Source organism: Stegostoma tigrinum, chromosome 29 (genome assembly GCF_030684315.1).
Source record: "Stegostoma tigrinum isolate sSteTig4 chromosome 29, sSteTig4.hap1, whole genome shotgun sequence".
NCBI classification, from domain to species: Eukaryota; Metazoa; Chordata; class Chondrichthyes; order Orectolobiformes; family Stegostomatidae; genus Stegostoma; species Stegostoma tigrinum.
In genome coordinates, this window is record NC_081382.1 from 25987210 (window position 1) to 26003027 (window position 15818).

Consider the following 15818-nt stretch of genomic DNA (forward strand, 5'->3'; position numbering starts at 1 on the left):
AGCAACCTGGACTTGGGTACACAAACATAATTTCAAAATTTGCAGATGAACCATGAGGTGAATAGTTTACACGTTAAAAGGACATAGGCTGGCTGGTGGAATGAACAATCAAGTGGCAAATGAAATCTAAGGCATGAAGTGAGATATTTTGGCAGAATGGCTGAGGAAAGCCAATATAATGCTTTTTAAAAAAATTATAAAAGAGGGTGCAGGAGCACAGGGACTCAGGAACATCCACACGAAATTATGCTGAAGGTGACAAGCCAGGGTGAGAAAATGGTGAATAAGGTATATGAATTCCTGAGTTCTATAAATAGAGATATAAAAAACAAAAGCAAGGAAGACCATAAGACCATAAGATATAGGAGCAGAATGAGGCCATTTAGCCCATTGAGTCTGCTCTGTCATTTGATCATGGCCAATAGGTTTATCAACCTCATCTTCTTGCCTTCTCCCTATAGCCCTTGATCCCCTTACTAATCAAGAAATATATACCTCTGTCTTAAGTACTCTCAATGACTTGGCCTCCACAGCCTTCTGAAGCAATGTGTTTACACAATATAATAAAATGTGAGGCTGGATGAACACAGCAGGCCCAGCAGCATCTCAGGAGCACAAAAGCTGACGTTTCGGGCCTAGACCCTTCATCAGAGAGGGGGATGGGGTGAGGGTTCTGGAATAAATAGGGAGACAGGGGGAAGCGGACCGAAGATGGAGAGAAAAGAAGATAAGTGGAGAGGAGAGTATAGGTGGGGAGGTAGGGAGGGGATAGGTCAGTCCAGGGAAGACGGACAGGTCAAGGAGGTGGGATGAGGTTAGTAGGTAGGAGATGGAGGTGCAGCTTGGGGTGGGAGGAAGGGATGGGTGAGAGGAAGAACAGGTTAGGGAGGCAGAGACAGGTTGGACTGGTTTTGGGATGCAGTGGGTGGAGGGGAAGAGCTGGGCTGGTTGTGTGGTGCAGTGGGGGGAGGGGACGAACTGGGCTGGTTTTGGGATGCATTGGGGGAAGGGGAGATTTTGAAGCTGGTGAAGTCCACATTGATACCATTGGGCTGCAGGGTTCCCAAGCGGAATATGAGTTGCTGTTCCTGCAACCTTCGGGTGGCATTATTGTGGCACTGCAGGAGGCCCATGATGGACATGTCATCTAAAGAATGGGAGGAGGAGTGGAAATGGTTTGCGACTGGGAGGTGCAGTTGTTTATTGCGAACTGAGCGGAGGTGTTCTGCAAAGCGGTCCCCAAGCCTCCGCTTGGTTTCCCCAATGTAGAGGAAGCCACACTGGGTACAATGGATACAGTATACCACATTGGCAGATGTGCAGGTGAACCTCTGCTTAATATGGAAAGTCATCTTGGGGCCTGGGATAGGGGTGAGGGAGGAGGTGTGGGGGCAAGTGTAGCATTTCCTGCGGTTGCAGGGGAAGGTACCGGGTATGGTGGGGTTGGAGGGCAGTGTGGAGCGAACAAGGGAGTCACGGAGAGAGTGGGCTCTCCGGAAAGCAGACAAGGGTGGAGATGGAAAAATGTCTTGGGTGGTGGGGTCGGATTGTAGATGGCGGAAGTGTTGGAGGATGATGTGTTGTATCCGGAGGTTGGTGGGTTGGTGTGTGAGGACAAGGGGATCCTCTCTGGGCGGTTGTGGCGGGGGCGGGCTGTGAGGGATGTGTTGCGGGAAATGCGGGAGACGCGGTCAAGGGCGTTCTCGACCACTGTGAGGGGAAAGTTGCGGTCCTTGAAGAACTTGGACATCTGGGATGTGCGGGAGTGGAATGCCTCATCGTGGAAGCAGATGCGGCGGAGGCAGAGGAATTGGGAATAGGGGATGGAATTTTTGCACTAGGGTGGTTTATGGAGACCAGAGCTACCAGATGATAGTCATTGAGGCTTCCTAAATGATTTTTCCACGGGGATGATGGTGGTCTTCTTGAAGCAGGTGGGGACATCAGGTCTTGGTGAGGAGAGGTTAAAGATATCTGCGAATAGTCCCAACAGGATCTAAGTGTATGGCCAGGGACTCTATCTAGATCAGTCACTTTGCACGGGTTCACTCTCAAGAAGGCAGTTCCCATTATCACTGTTTACACAATATAATGGGCTACAAAATGAAGTTGAGCAGAACGTGGGGAACAATATGTCCCAATCCAGTGAGCTCAATGCATTCAATGCTCACTTTGAAAAAAATGAACCTTTTGTGCTGTAAACAATGATGATTCTTTAAAGTTATAGTAGGTTATTAAACTCACTAATCCAAGTATTCATACTCTATTTAATCCCACTCCCATTCTTCCCCTCATATAACTTTATAAGAATGACCTTCTGGTTCTCTTTTTCCCTTACATTCTTATTCTAACTAGAATACTCCATGTCAAACAGTGTCAGCAGACAATCATTTGCTTTAATGTAACACCTTTAATGAAACATCCCAAGATATTTCACAGGATCATAATCAGACAAAAATGACTCAGACACAAAAAAACAGAACTTGATATGAAAGAAGTATCAGAGATAATGGGAACTGCAGATGCTGGAGAGTCCGAGATAACAAGGTGTGGAGCTGGATGAACACAGCAGGCCAAGCAGTATCTTAGGAGCACAAAAGTGGACATTTCAGGCCTAGACCCTTCATCAGAAAAGGGAGAGGGGGAAAGGGTTCTGAAATAAATAGGGAAAGAGAGGGAAGCGGATTGAAGATGGATAGAGAAGATAGGTGGAGAGGAGGCAGACAAGTTAAAGGGGCGGGGATGGAGCCAGTAGAGGTGAGTGGAGGTGGGGGTGTAGGGAGGGAATAGGTCAGTCTGGGGATGTTGGACAGGTCAAGGGGGCGGGATGAGGTTAGTAGGTTGGGAATGGAGGTGAGGCCTGAGGTGGGAGGAGGGGACAGTTGAGAGGAAGAACAGGTTAGGGAGGCGGGGATGAGCTGGGCTGGTTTTGGGATGTGGTGGGGGGGGCGGGGAGATTTTGAAGCTTGTGACATCTATATTGATACCATTGGGCTGCAGGGTTCCCAAGCAGACTATGAGTTGTGAGAGAAACCTGCTTTAAATGTCCATACAATTCATCCATTCTTTAAATGAGAGAAAAAGGGTATGTAGGATGGCATCTTGTGAAATCGTGGGTGGGCATGATATATGACTGAGTAGAAGGAAAAAATGTTAGCTTTCCAATGGTATGATGGGATTTGGCTATTAAGTTGATGGCAAACCGTGGACCAATTATGCTCCCTAATGGCAATGGGTTCAGATCCAATGTGTCTCAGGGCAGATAACTGGTCAGAAGAATAATAATAAAATACCTGATAGACCCATGATACTCTTATTGTATCCAGATTCCAAACAGAATGAAGTCCTAGTAAGATCTCCTAACTTCCTCATGAAACGTCAATGTGTAAGTGCAAGAAGGTCTGGGGATTACAAAATCCTCAGAAACAGTCAAGCAGATGCGGCTGGTTGGCAAAGAGTACATCTCCGTTCAGGTGTTGTTCAAATATGGCCCCCCATCCTTTGACTGCTTTCATGGTGGAGCCAGCAACTTCCTGCCCATGGCTACTACATGATTGGTTGCATATCTCTGCATATCTAATTAGCATGGCCAATCCTTTGGCCTCCAAGTGGCTAAGTCGCATATTTCAAGTTCCACTATTGGGATCCTTGATAGGAGAAGATTCCACCTATTGTATTCATAATGTTAAAGCTAACAATTTGATTTTATTTTTACATCATTTACATATATACCTTTATTGGTACATCATATTACTGGTGGTTAGTAAATATAATATAAAATATTGAATTGCCTTCTAAAATTATTCTAGGTGTTTCACATTATCTCATGGCCAGTGCAGGAGGTTTACTAGAATGGTACTAAGGATGAGAGAATTCAGTTTTTTAGAGATGCCGGAAAGCTGGGATTGTTCTCCTGAGAGGAAATTTGTTGGAACTGGTAAAAGCTATGAATAACTCTGATGCAATAAATACAGAGAACAAATGTCCAGTGCCAGTAGGGCTGGTAACCAGAGGATAGAGATTTAAGTTGATAATCAAAAAAACAGAGATGACTGCAGGATTTTTTCTTAATTAGTAATGTAGTGGCTGAAAAGGTGATGGACACAGATTTGATCGGAACTTTCAAAAGAGAATTAAAGTAAGACGTGAAGGGGAAAAGATAGGGATATGGGACAAAATGGGCCATGAAAGAAATTGGATAGCTCTTTCAAAACGCTAGCATAGGTATGTTGGACAGAAGGAGCGTCCTCTTTCCGTGTTCAATCATTCTTTGATCATTTTCATGATCATATGATTAACTAACTTTTATATTAATTTCACCATGTTCCTTTAGTTGTTGTTACTTCAGCCCACTTCCCTGCACAGTGATTCCCGATCTCAGTCAGTCTACAAAACATAATCAGGAGTAACGTACTTACATAAAATAAAGCTTAAAAGTGGGGTACTCATTTTGATGTTACACTGAAAGGGAGAGCTAATCCAAGCTGTTCTTGTGCATGTTTTAGGATCTAGTCAAATTGAACAGCATTTCCCATGCAAGTGTGACCTCACAGTCAATGTCAGGGGCACCTAAAAAGCTGAGGAAAATAGGATATTTTGCAACTGGTTTCAGTCCAACCTATCCAGTAATCTAAAGATTCTCAGCATTTTAGCTTTGAAGACCACATGCTTAGCCCTCAATAATAAATAAGAAAAGAAGCTAATATTATCAACCCAAACAGTATTGGCTGAATCCTTGGAGTACATGTTGTCCAAAAACATCCAATAATGATGCATTCCTGCTTTCCTCCTGTTAGAGTAAACGGATCTACACATATTCAACAGGACTCCAGTACTGGTACAAAAATAATCTGCTGTCAGCACAGATAAAACACTGTTGTTTTAAATAATTTAAAACTTAATTTCAAATAGTTTATGCAGCTGTTGAGTGCAAACTGTGGGATATTGCACATGTTGAGAAATTATATATTTTTAAACGTTGTGTAATCTATACTGCCAGGAATGTACCTTTAATACTACTCCACCAAGCTTGTAAATGAGGGCAATAAGAGGAGTTACTTGCCATTAAGGTAAATTTTCATTATTGTCCAACTGAACAGTTCTTAGGATAGGAAATTCAACATTGGTCATTTCTGGATTGGAACATTAAAATTATTATCTTTCATCTTCAAGGCTGAACTTGAGAATTTCCTGTGAATCATCTCCTACGGTTTGTGGAAAAAACATTTCTCCAGGCACTTCTCAGGGACAACAGTGAGTTAGTGAAATATAAAATCCAGAAATTATATGTTTGTTCATTTTCCTAACCACAATAGGAAGAGTCAGGGAGTTCTCCCAGTGTCCCAGCCAACATTCCTTTCTCAAGAAAAACCGCTAAAATCATTTATCTTCAGTTGCTGTTGGTATTATCTTTCGATGTGTAAATTATGTTTGCTCACATAAGAACAATAACTGCATTTTAAAGTAATCCACTAATTGTAAAACACTTCAAGATACCCTATGCTTATTTCCCTAAACTATAATCATGGAAAATACAGAGCCTGGATACATAAACATGAGTTTTTATGTAATAGAATCCAACATTGTCCTCAGAGTCTACTCATCAAATAATCTATTCATACCAGTATGATGAAAGAACCCACACAGGATATTTCATGTTGTGTCCAAATCAAATGTGATATATCAAATTTACTCCTTCTAAGTTGCTTTATCCATGTTCTTCAAATACCATTTTGTTGTCTCTGCAAAGCCTAGCCAACACTACCTCATCCCTCTGATGTCTCCTTTCATATTATTTCTTCATCTGTTTGCATTCTTAGGTTCATCACTTTACTCAGTGTCAATTAGATTTCCTAATACTTCAAAGAGCTTTGGAATTCTCTTGCACATCCAAACATTTTACTTACATTCGTCTCTTACCTTTCCAAAAAGTGCAAGCTTATCACAAACCAAAATATTGTTCCATTATGTTGGAAGACTATTAATAGTTCTCTTACACTACGGAAAGGATACAAAAAGAAAATCAGAAAGTCTTCTGACAAGTTATCTTTTGTGTGTGTCCAACTCTCAACAACTTTCTTCATCATAATTGTCCCCTCTTATCATGTTGATTATTCCTTTGAAATTCTTCCAATGTTCTTTCTAAACTCCAAATACAACATACTCCCTGTACTTATCTTGAATGTGTTGCATTCAAGTAAACTGTTGCATTGTCGCTTTTTCTGTGATGTGACATTCGTTTTAAAGAAAAATGCGACATTAACAATATTTTATTGTTCTAGGAATCTTTTGATTCTTCCTGCTTCTTTCAACATTAGTGTACTAATTTCCAGTTGTTTCCTGACTTTTAATAATATGCTTGTCATTACTCTAAATTTTTCCAAATCTTTCACAATGCCTAACACCATGAGATTAGCAATTGTGTTTTGTTTTATTGAAATAGCAACAGTAGCTCACCTGAAAATAAAGATCAAAAATAAAAATACCAAAGTGAGTTACAGTTACTGAGGATTGGTGGTAGAAACTGAATGTCTGTGGATGTGGTAACAACTGAGTGAGCTGCTTTGTCCTGGATTGGTCGCAGCATCTTGAGCATAGTTGGATCTGCTGTCACCCAGGCAAGTGGAAAGTATTTCATTATACATTATACTCGGGCCTTGCGGATTGTGGATAGGCGCTGGGGAGACAGGAGGTGAGTTACTTGCCACAGCATTCCCATTCCCTGATAATAAAATGTGAGGCTGGATGAACACAGCAGGCCAAGCAGCATCTCAGGAGCACAAAAGCTGACGTTTCGGGCCTAGACCCTTCATCAGAGAGATGCTGCTTGGCCTGCTGTGTTCATCCAGCCTCACATTTTATTATCTTGGAATCTCCAGCATCTGCAGTTCCCATTATCTCTGATTCCCATTCCCTGGCCTGGTTTGTGGTTGTAGAATCCATATGACAGATCATGTTCAATTTCTGGTCGATGGTAACCCCAGGATGTGGATAGAGGGGGATTCAGTGATGGTAATGTCATTGATTGTCATGGGGAATACAATACAATATAGTGCAATTCTGAAGCAGCAGAGCAACCTGATAGCAGCTTCTTAATTTCCATGTTTAGCTATGCATGAAGACTTGCCAGAAGCTACCCACCAAATCACTCCTTAATATTGTTCAGTGCCACCGGAGTCATTCTTATTTTTGCTGCTAAATCTGGGTTAATTAGATCTAGAAATAGCTGAGTGTCAGGTTGAAGAAGGTGATGATCAAGGGGTATTCTGGAAGCCTATGTCCAGTGGGGTTTTGCAGGGATCAGTGTTGGGGCCTTTGTTGTTTGTGGTATATATGAATGACTTAGACTTGTGGGAGGGTTGATCAATAAGTTTGTGAATTGTATGAAAATTGACCGGGTGGTAAATTGCTAGGAGGATAGCTTTAGATTACAGATGAACATAGACAGACTGAATAGAGGAGTGATCAGTGGCAAATGGAATACAATCCAGATAAGTGTGGGCAGAACAAATAAAGCAAGGGAATATATGATGAATGCCAGTAGAGCCCTAAGGATCAGAGGGACCTTGGTGTGAATGATCACTTGTCCCTTAAAGTAGTGGGACGGGTAAATAAAGTAGTTAAGACGGCATAAGGGATACTTGTCTTTACTAGCCGAGGTATAGAGTTTAAGAGCAAACATGTTATGCTGTAGCATCATAAAAAGGTGCTTAGGCTACAGCTTTGTTGTGTTCAGTTCTGGAATCTATGTTAAAGGAGTGGTGTGATTGTATGAAGAGTGTACAAAGGAAATTTACCAGAATGTTGCCCGGCTGGAGAGTTTTAGTTGCTAAGAGAAATTAGACAGACTAGAATTGTTTTCCTTGGAGCAGAGAAGACTGAGCAGGCAATGATTGAGGTGTATAAAATGGTGAGGGATTCAGATAGGGCAGACAGGAAGCAGATTTTACCTTGGTAGAAGGAGCAATTACGAGGGGGCATAGATTAAAGAGACAGGAGATTTGGAGGGGATGTAATGAAATTTTATTCCAGTCAGAAGGGGTTGGGAATCTGGAACTCATTGTCCATTAGGGTGGCAGAGGCAGAAACCTTCATAATACTTAAGATATGTTTAGAGTGCACTTGCAATGCCAAAACATATAAGGCTATGGGCCAAATACTGGAAATAGGATTGGAATAATTAGGTGGCTGTTTCTGACAAGGCCAGTCTCAACAAGCAGAAGGGCCTTTTTCTGCGCTGTTGGCCCCTTTGACTAAATTGATCTGCCAAATGCCAATCACAGCACTCTTTTATTAATTTAGTTCAGATTTTGTGACTTTTTAGACTAACAAGATAAATGTCTACATTAAGTTCATTGTATGAAGAATTCATTTATGTCTATGGACTGCCGTGAACTTCAGTAATGTTCTATTCTGCTAGAATTATGAACTCACTGTCGCAAGTAGACATTTAATGGAAACAAATACATTAAACTTCAAAGATGTCTTTGCTTTAGAATTGAAATCGACAGGATATTCAGTATCTTTGTCATTTTCTTTTTGCGGCACATAAATTTGATTTTATTTCCTTGGATCTATTCTGGGAAGTATGCATCAATTTTGTTAATCCATGTGAACATAAAATGAATGGACTAGAAAATAAGCAGCAGAAGAGATGACCTCAAGTTGAGGTATCAATGGTGGGTGGCAAGGATCAACAGAGATCCTATGACACATAGGACGGCATTCCTGCCTCTGAACCAAAAGGTCTGGCTTCAGGCACTAATCCAGGAGCTGATTATCAAGGATTATGCATTTAAAATATAGCCAAACAGGTTGAGTGTGAACTTGCAAATCCTTCCAAAACATACCAAGGGCAGGCAGGAGAAGTGGGAGTGATAGCACCAGCACTAATCATTGCTCCAGCTATGAGAAATACATCACGTCACTGCAATGCAGATACCTTGGGCAGCTGGTTGGCTCAGTTGACTTTGCAGATAGTGATGCTAACAAAATGGAGTTGTATCCTTGTTCTGGCTGGAGTGGATTCAAGAACTACCTCTTTACTCTACCTGTGGTGGAGATCATGACACTGAAGGTTAGACAGAGATCTCAAGAAGAAGGAAGGAGTCCGCATTTTGTTTGGAGTTGTATATGAACTGCATTCATTATAGAAACTTAAGCCTAAATTTCAAATTGGGTTTGCTCAAATTACAGATGTAAATTGGTAAAGCAGGTGGGAAAAGTCAATGGGATGAATCTTATAGTTTTTTGGCTAAATGTAAATTGTGTCAAGTTTGGTGGAGTGATTCTCACCGTGAGACCAAACATGTCTTCTCACCAATGTTACCACACATTAATTGCAATTTAAGGCCCTATGACATGTATCACATTCAATTTCCATGCCATCTTACCACACAACATTTCTAGAATGACTTGCCACTCACCAGATATTTCAGCATTAGGGGCATCCCTGATGCAGACACTATCTTCAAAAGGTTGTTGTGCATCAGGACAATCACTGCTAGTCCAAAGCTGCTCTGCATATGGTTTCTGACATTCTCCTGGAAACTGTAGGTGGTGGAAATTGGTGCTCCACTTGAAAGGCAGGATCCTGGAGCACCTGCCGAATGGGTAATGCACAGTCAGTGCTTTCTGTTCCCTGAGAATCAGCAGTTGAGGCCATGATGCCAGACTATGCCAACCTTGTCCCAGGTTGCTAACAGGGTTAAAACAGTCTCCATCATCTGAAGGAATGCTCAGCACAATAGGAAGAAGGTCAATGGCATTCTCCACTCAACTAGTGTAGGTGCCACCATCTTCTCTCCAGTACTTCATACTCAACTCTATCTCTGCAAATGTACCAACCCCACACAAAGGCTCATATTCTACCTTTCTCATTACTGCCTGCAACATCTTCCCCACTTTCCCTCACACACCCCCAACCTATGATAACACTAACCTTGAGCTGTCACTCATTTACTCGAAATACATTTCCACTTTCAGCAACAATAAAAGCTGTTCCACCCACTTCCATCTTCCATAATATTGACTTGCCTTGCGTTTTTGGAGCATTGCCTCCTCAGCCAGAGTTACCAGGCTCATATTACTACTGTCTTGCCATGTCATTTAGTGCTGACACAAAACCAGAAATCTTATCATAGTTGTAAGTCTGGTATGAGACTTGTATCTATGGCCAAGGAGGCAATGCACAAAAACAGCAAGGCAAGCCATTGCATGGCAGGGATGTTGTGAGCATCCAGGTAGACTCAGAGTGAGTGGGTCCTATGACAGGGAGCTATGAACCCAGAGATATGGTTCAGCCCATGAGTTAACATAGAAAAGTACAGCACAGTACAGGCCCTTCCGCCCACGATGTTGTGCCATGGATTAATCCTAATCCAAACATAAAATAACCGAACCTACATTCCCCTCAATTCACTGCTGTCCATGTGCATGTCCAGCAGTCGCTTAAATGTCACGAATGACTCTGCTTCCACGACTACCACTGGCAAAGTATTCCATGCGCTCACAACTCTCTGGGTGAAGAACCTCCTTCTGATGTCTCCTCTATACCTTCCTCCTAACACCTTAAAACTATGACACCTTGTGGCAGTCAATCCTGCCATGGGGAAAAGTCTCTGGCTATCGACTGTATCCATGCATCTCATTACCTTGTACACTTTGATCAGGTCACATCTCTTCCGCCTTCTCTCCAGAGAGAAAAGTCCGAGCTCAGTCAACCCATCCTCGTAAGACAAGCCCTCCAGTCCAGGCAGCATACTGGTAAACCTCCTTTGCACCCTCTCCAAAGCCTCCACATCTTTCCTATAATAGGGTGACCAGAACTGGACACAATATTCCAAGTGTAGTCTCACCAGGGTCTTGTAGAGCTGCAGCAAAACCTCGCGGCTCTTAAACTCGATCCCCCTGTTAATGAAAGCCAAAACACCATATGCTTTCTTAACAACCTTATCCACTTGGGTGGCAACTTTGAGGGAGCTATGCACTTGAACACCAAGATCCTGCTGTTCCTCCACACTGCCGAGAATCCTGCCTTTAATCCTGTATTCAGCATTTAAGTTCGACCTTCCAAAATGCATCACTTTGCATTTATCCAGGTTGAACTCCATCTGCCATTTCTCAGCCCAGCTCTGCATTCTGTCAATGTTTCGCTGAAGCCTACAATAGCCCTTGATACTATCAACGGCACCTCCAACCTTTGTGTCATCAGCAAACATACTAATTCACCCCTCAACCTCCTTGTCCAAGTCATTTATAAAAACTACAAAGAGCAGAGGCCCAAGAACAGAGCCCTGCGGGACACCACTCAGCACTGACCTCCAGGCAGAATATTTACCATCTACAACCACTCTCTGCCTCCTGTTAGCCAACCAATTCTGAATCCAGACAGCCAAATCTCCCTGTATCCCATACCTCCTGACTTTATAAATGAGCCTGCCATGAGCAACCTTATCAAATGCCTTGCTGAAGTTCATGTACACCACATCCACTGCTCGACCCTCGTCAACCTGTCTCATGGCCTCCTCGAGGAACTCAATAAGATTTGTGAGGCATGACCTGCCCCTCACAAAGCCATGCTGACTCCCTTTAATCACTCTATGCTTTTCCAAATAGTCATAAATCCTATCCCTCAGAATTCTTTCCAAAGCTTTGCTGACCACAGACGTAAGACTGGCTGCTCTGTAATTTCCAGGGATTTCCCTATTCCCTTTCTTGAAAAGAGGAGCAACATTTGCCTCCCTCCAATCTTCCGGTATGACTCCCGTGGAGAGTGAGGAAGCAAAGATCTTCGCCAGCGGCTTAGCAACCTCCTTTCTCGCTTCCCGGAGCAACCTAGGATAAATCTGGTCTGGCCCTGGGGACTTATCAAGCTTAATGTTTGCCAAAATTTCCAGCACATCAACTTCCTCAATCTCGATCTGTTCAAGCCTGTTTTCCTGCTCCTCAACGCTCTCATTCACAACAAGGTCCCTTTCCTTAGTGAAAGCCGAAGCAAAAAACTCATTTAGGGCTTCCCCTATCTGCTCAGACTCCACGCACAAGTTCCCTACACTATCCCTGATCGGCCCTACCTTCTCCCTGATCATTCTCTTATTCCTCACGTCTGAGTAAAAAAAATGCCTTCGGGTTCTCCCTAATCCTTCCTGCCAAGCCTTTTTCGTGCCCCCTCCTGGCCCTCCTCAGTCCACTTTTGAGCTCCTTCTGAGCAAGCCTGTAATCGTCTAAAACTGTGATAGACCCTTTCTTTCTCCACCTTACGTATGCTTATTTTTGAGTGCAGAGTATCCTTGTAGCAGTATTAAAATGATAGTGGCTGGTGCAGCATTGAAGTGCAGAAGCACCATTCAAGTAGATCAGAAATATGTTGTGAGGGATCACTGGCATAGATTGGGTGCATGGATGTGCAGTATATGTGACCCATGGCTGATGTTAAGCCTCACTGGGGTAGCACACTGGAATCAAGGCCTACTATTCCTGGAGTTATCACAAAAGTTATAGACTAAAAAGTTACAGAATTCCTCAATTTACTGTCCTTGAGACCCAACTTACAGAAAGCACGGATCAGGTTTCTATATTTCTGGGAGCTGCTATTTATTACAAAAAAATTCTAACTACAGATAAACAATCATCAATTATTGGCAGATAACTCTACTAGTTAAAATTAACTCCCTGATAAAACTGCCCCTCTATACATTTAGGCTCAGATCGACACACAAAAAAACACAGATCTTATGCATGGAGGAAAAACTGGAGAGGCAGTTCAGAGGACCACAGGGTTTGCTGAGATGATCAATTTGCTGATTAGAATGCTATTTTTCATTCCTCCTTCTCCAGATACTTTCACTTGTTTACAGGAGGCACAGGGTGACTGGGTCACATCTGAAGTAATAACCAAAAGTCACAACTTACAGCAACTCATGAGGAGAAATAAATTGACTATCTTCAGGCTTGAGATGTTTCTCACTGCGGAGCAGAGACACAACTTCTCTTCTGGAGATTCAATTGTTTCTGCCCAAATATTCAAAGCCTCAAGCTGTTCAGTTACCTGGCAGCCAATCACCTAGTTATTATCATTAATAACTGATCACTATAGCATAGACCAATCAGCTACTTGTCGGCCAAATCTTCACTAGTAAACAGTCCCCAGCTTCAACACTTCTGCAACCAGGCTTCCACTACTGCTTAAACAATCAGCTGTGTAAGAGCACTTACAATAAGCATCAAAGTTATTTGTTTTTAAGAAGCACATCAATCCTTCAACAATTCTTGATTTTTAAGCCAGTTCTTATGCCATTTCAGCTCGTCATCAAAACTACAGGAAAATAAAAGATACATTCTTTATATCAAGGAGCATGCCTTGAGATTTTGGTGCCCAATGTCCAATGTGCTTGTCATTTGGATAAAACAGGAAGCTCAACCCACAAAGCAAATACCCCAGTTTCCATGTCAGGTTTCCAAGTATCTAGTTTGTTGGGCATGTTTACCAAGATGACAACTGAACTGAGGCAAGTTGGACCATCGACAAGGATTGTGACAACTGGTGATTGCCATTAACTGACAACTTGCTGCTGCCGAGTCAGAATCTCACCACATTGTTTATGAATAGTCTGAAAAATTATCTCAATTTCAAGATGCACCTTGCTGGACTTTTCGCCCAAATCAGCCACACATTTCCCCCTTGCCCATATCACTCAGTCGCCTATAAAAATTTCATCCAAAATACATTTTTAATGTAAGTGGAATCCTCCAGGCCACCTGGAGTGAATAGAAAGGAGGGGGAACTTAACAGGACTCCAGGTTCTCAATACTAGGTTAAAGGTTTTTGTATTGAAGTTAGAAGATAAGTTTCAGATTGGTCCATTTTCCCAATGGCGATGACTGGGAAGCTTTTATGCATTCATTAGTCTGAACTGAATATTTATTAACATGCCAGCTCACTGAAATTGTGTTCATAGACAGAAACTTGTTATTAGTATGTGAGAAAAACTTTCTTCACAAATGTGATCATAGACAGGAGTCGCATAGCTGCTGGGAGACTGCTTCAATGAATATCTAGTAAGTGTACGTTACTGCTTGCATCTTACTGAAATATTGTCATTAGTAGGTTGATTTAGAAGGGTGTTGTCAGGGTTTTTGTACCACAGTAGAGTTTAAGGAATGCAGACTCTCCAGGACAATTTTTCATTAGCATAAGACCAAAAGAAATAGGAACAGGAGTAGAGCATTCAGCTCCTCAAACCTGCACTGTCAATCAACGGGACTTTGCCTTATCTAACACTCCTCACATCTACTTTCCTGCCTTTTCTCCACAACGTCAGATTCCCTACTGATCAAGAATCTATCCATCTCAGCCTTAAGCATGAAAGGTCTCTTCCTCTATGGTGAGGGTCTCTATGGTAAGCAGTTCCAAAGAATTCTTCCTCATTTCAGTTTTAAATTGGCATCCCTTTATTCTGAGACTATGCCCTCTGGTCCTACACTCAGGCACCCAAAAGTAAATTTGTAAGTTCACTGATACCCTTTCCAGTAAAGGACATGAGTTCATGCGGTTCACCAAGATGCCAGGCAGTCAAGCTGACCAAGCTGTGGAATTTGTATCCATTGTGCGGTTTCCTCAAATCCAATGATGATTTGACTGCACTCAGTGCTCAGAGCTCCATGACATCATCTAGCCAGATTTTTGAACAGAAAGGGATTTTACACTCTCAAACTCCAGCTTGTAAATGATGGCAGTTATAATTCAGAGAGCTGCATGCCCCAATTATCTAGAGAACTGTCGTAATACTTACTTCAAATAAATTAAAGTGATAGTTGATGCAAATTTTCATTCCCCTGCATCATCTCCTGAGCTGACTCATGGGTACTTCCACAAGTCTAATGACTCCCCTCCACCATGCAGATCCCCAATACTGATGCCAAACAGCAGTTTAATGCTGTTCTGAGAGAAAGCCATTCAACCCAATACCCTGATTTCTCTCCACAAAATCTGCCAGACCTGCTAAGCCTTTCCAGCAATTTTTTTTGTTTCTTATGATTCTATGACGAGTGTGAGGGACATTTATCAATGCAGAATATTGATGATTTGACACAGTATTTAGTTACTCCCCAAATTTACATGCAGCTACAGGTTGTTGCTAAAGGGCTTGTGACTTGCAATGAAACAGGGTTGTCTTGCAGACTCTGAATGTTCTGGGCACAGCTCCATTTGCTGCACAATCAGAAGTCTTATCAGTTTGAATCACAAAACATTAAAAGAATACAAAATGCTGCTTTTTGGCTCAAAACTTTGTTCCACACTACTTTGACAATTGATATCTATATTCTTTATCTTTCTTTTCCTGGACATGGCAGTGTAGCCCATAACTTCAGGCAGAATTCAGCAGTGGGCTGTAATAGTAAGTGCTTATAATTACAAGATAGAACACTATCAGGTGGCCAAGTAGCGAATGTGGATGCATTGAGCTGCCTCCTGCTGGCAGATACACCACTGGTGGTAATGCCACAGGAAAAGTCTGTAATGGTCTTAAATTTTCAGGACACATTTGCAGTCACAGCTGACAATATCAGACTTTGGACACAAATAATCCAGTCCTGTCAAAACTAAAACAGCTGGTGGTGATGGGTGAAACCAAAAGGTCTTCACAACCACAATTGAAATGATCTTGGATCTGGAGTGACTGGATCACATTAGACAATGGCATATTATTACAGGGAGTAAGAGTGATTGTCCTGAGCAAATTTTGCTGCCGGATATTGGCAGAACTCCATTTGGGTCATCCAGGGGCTTTCCAAAATGAAGATGTTGGTGAGTTTTG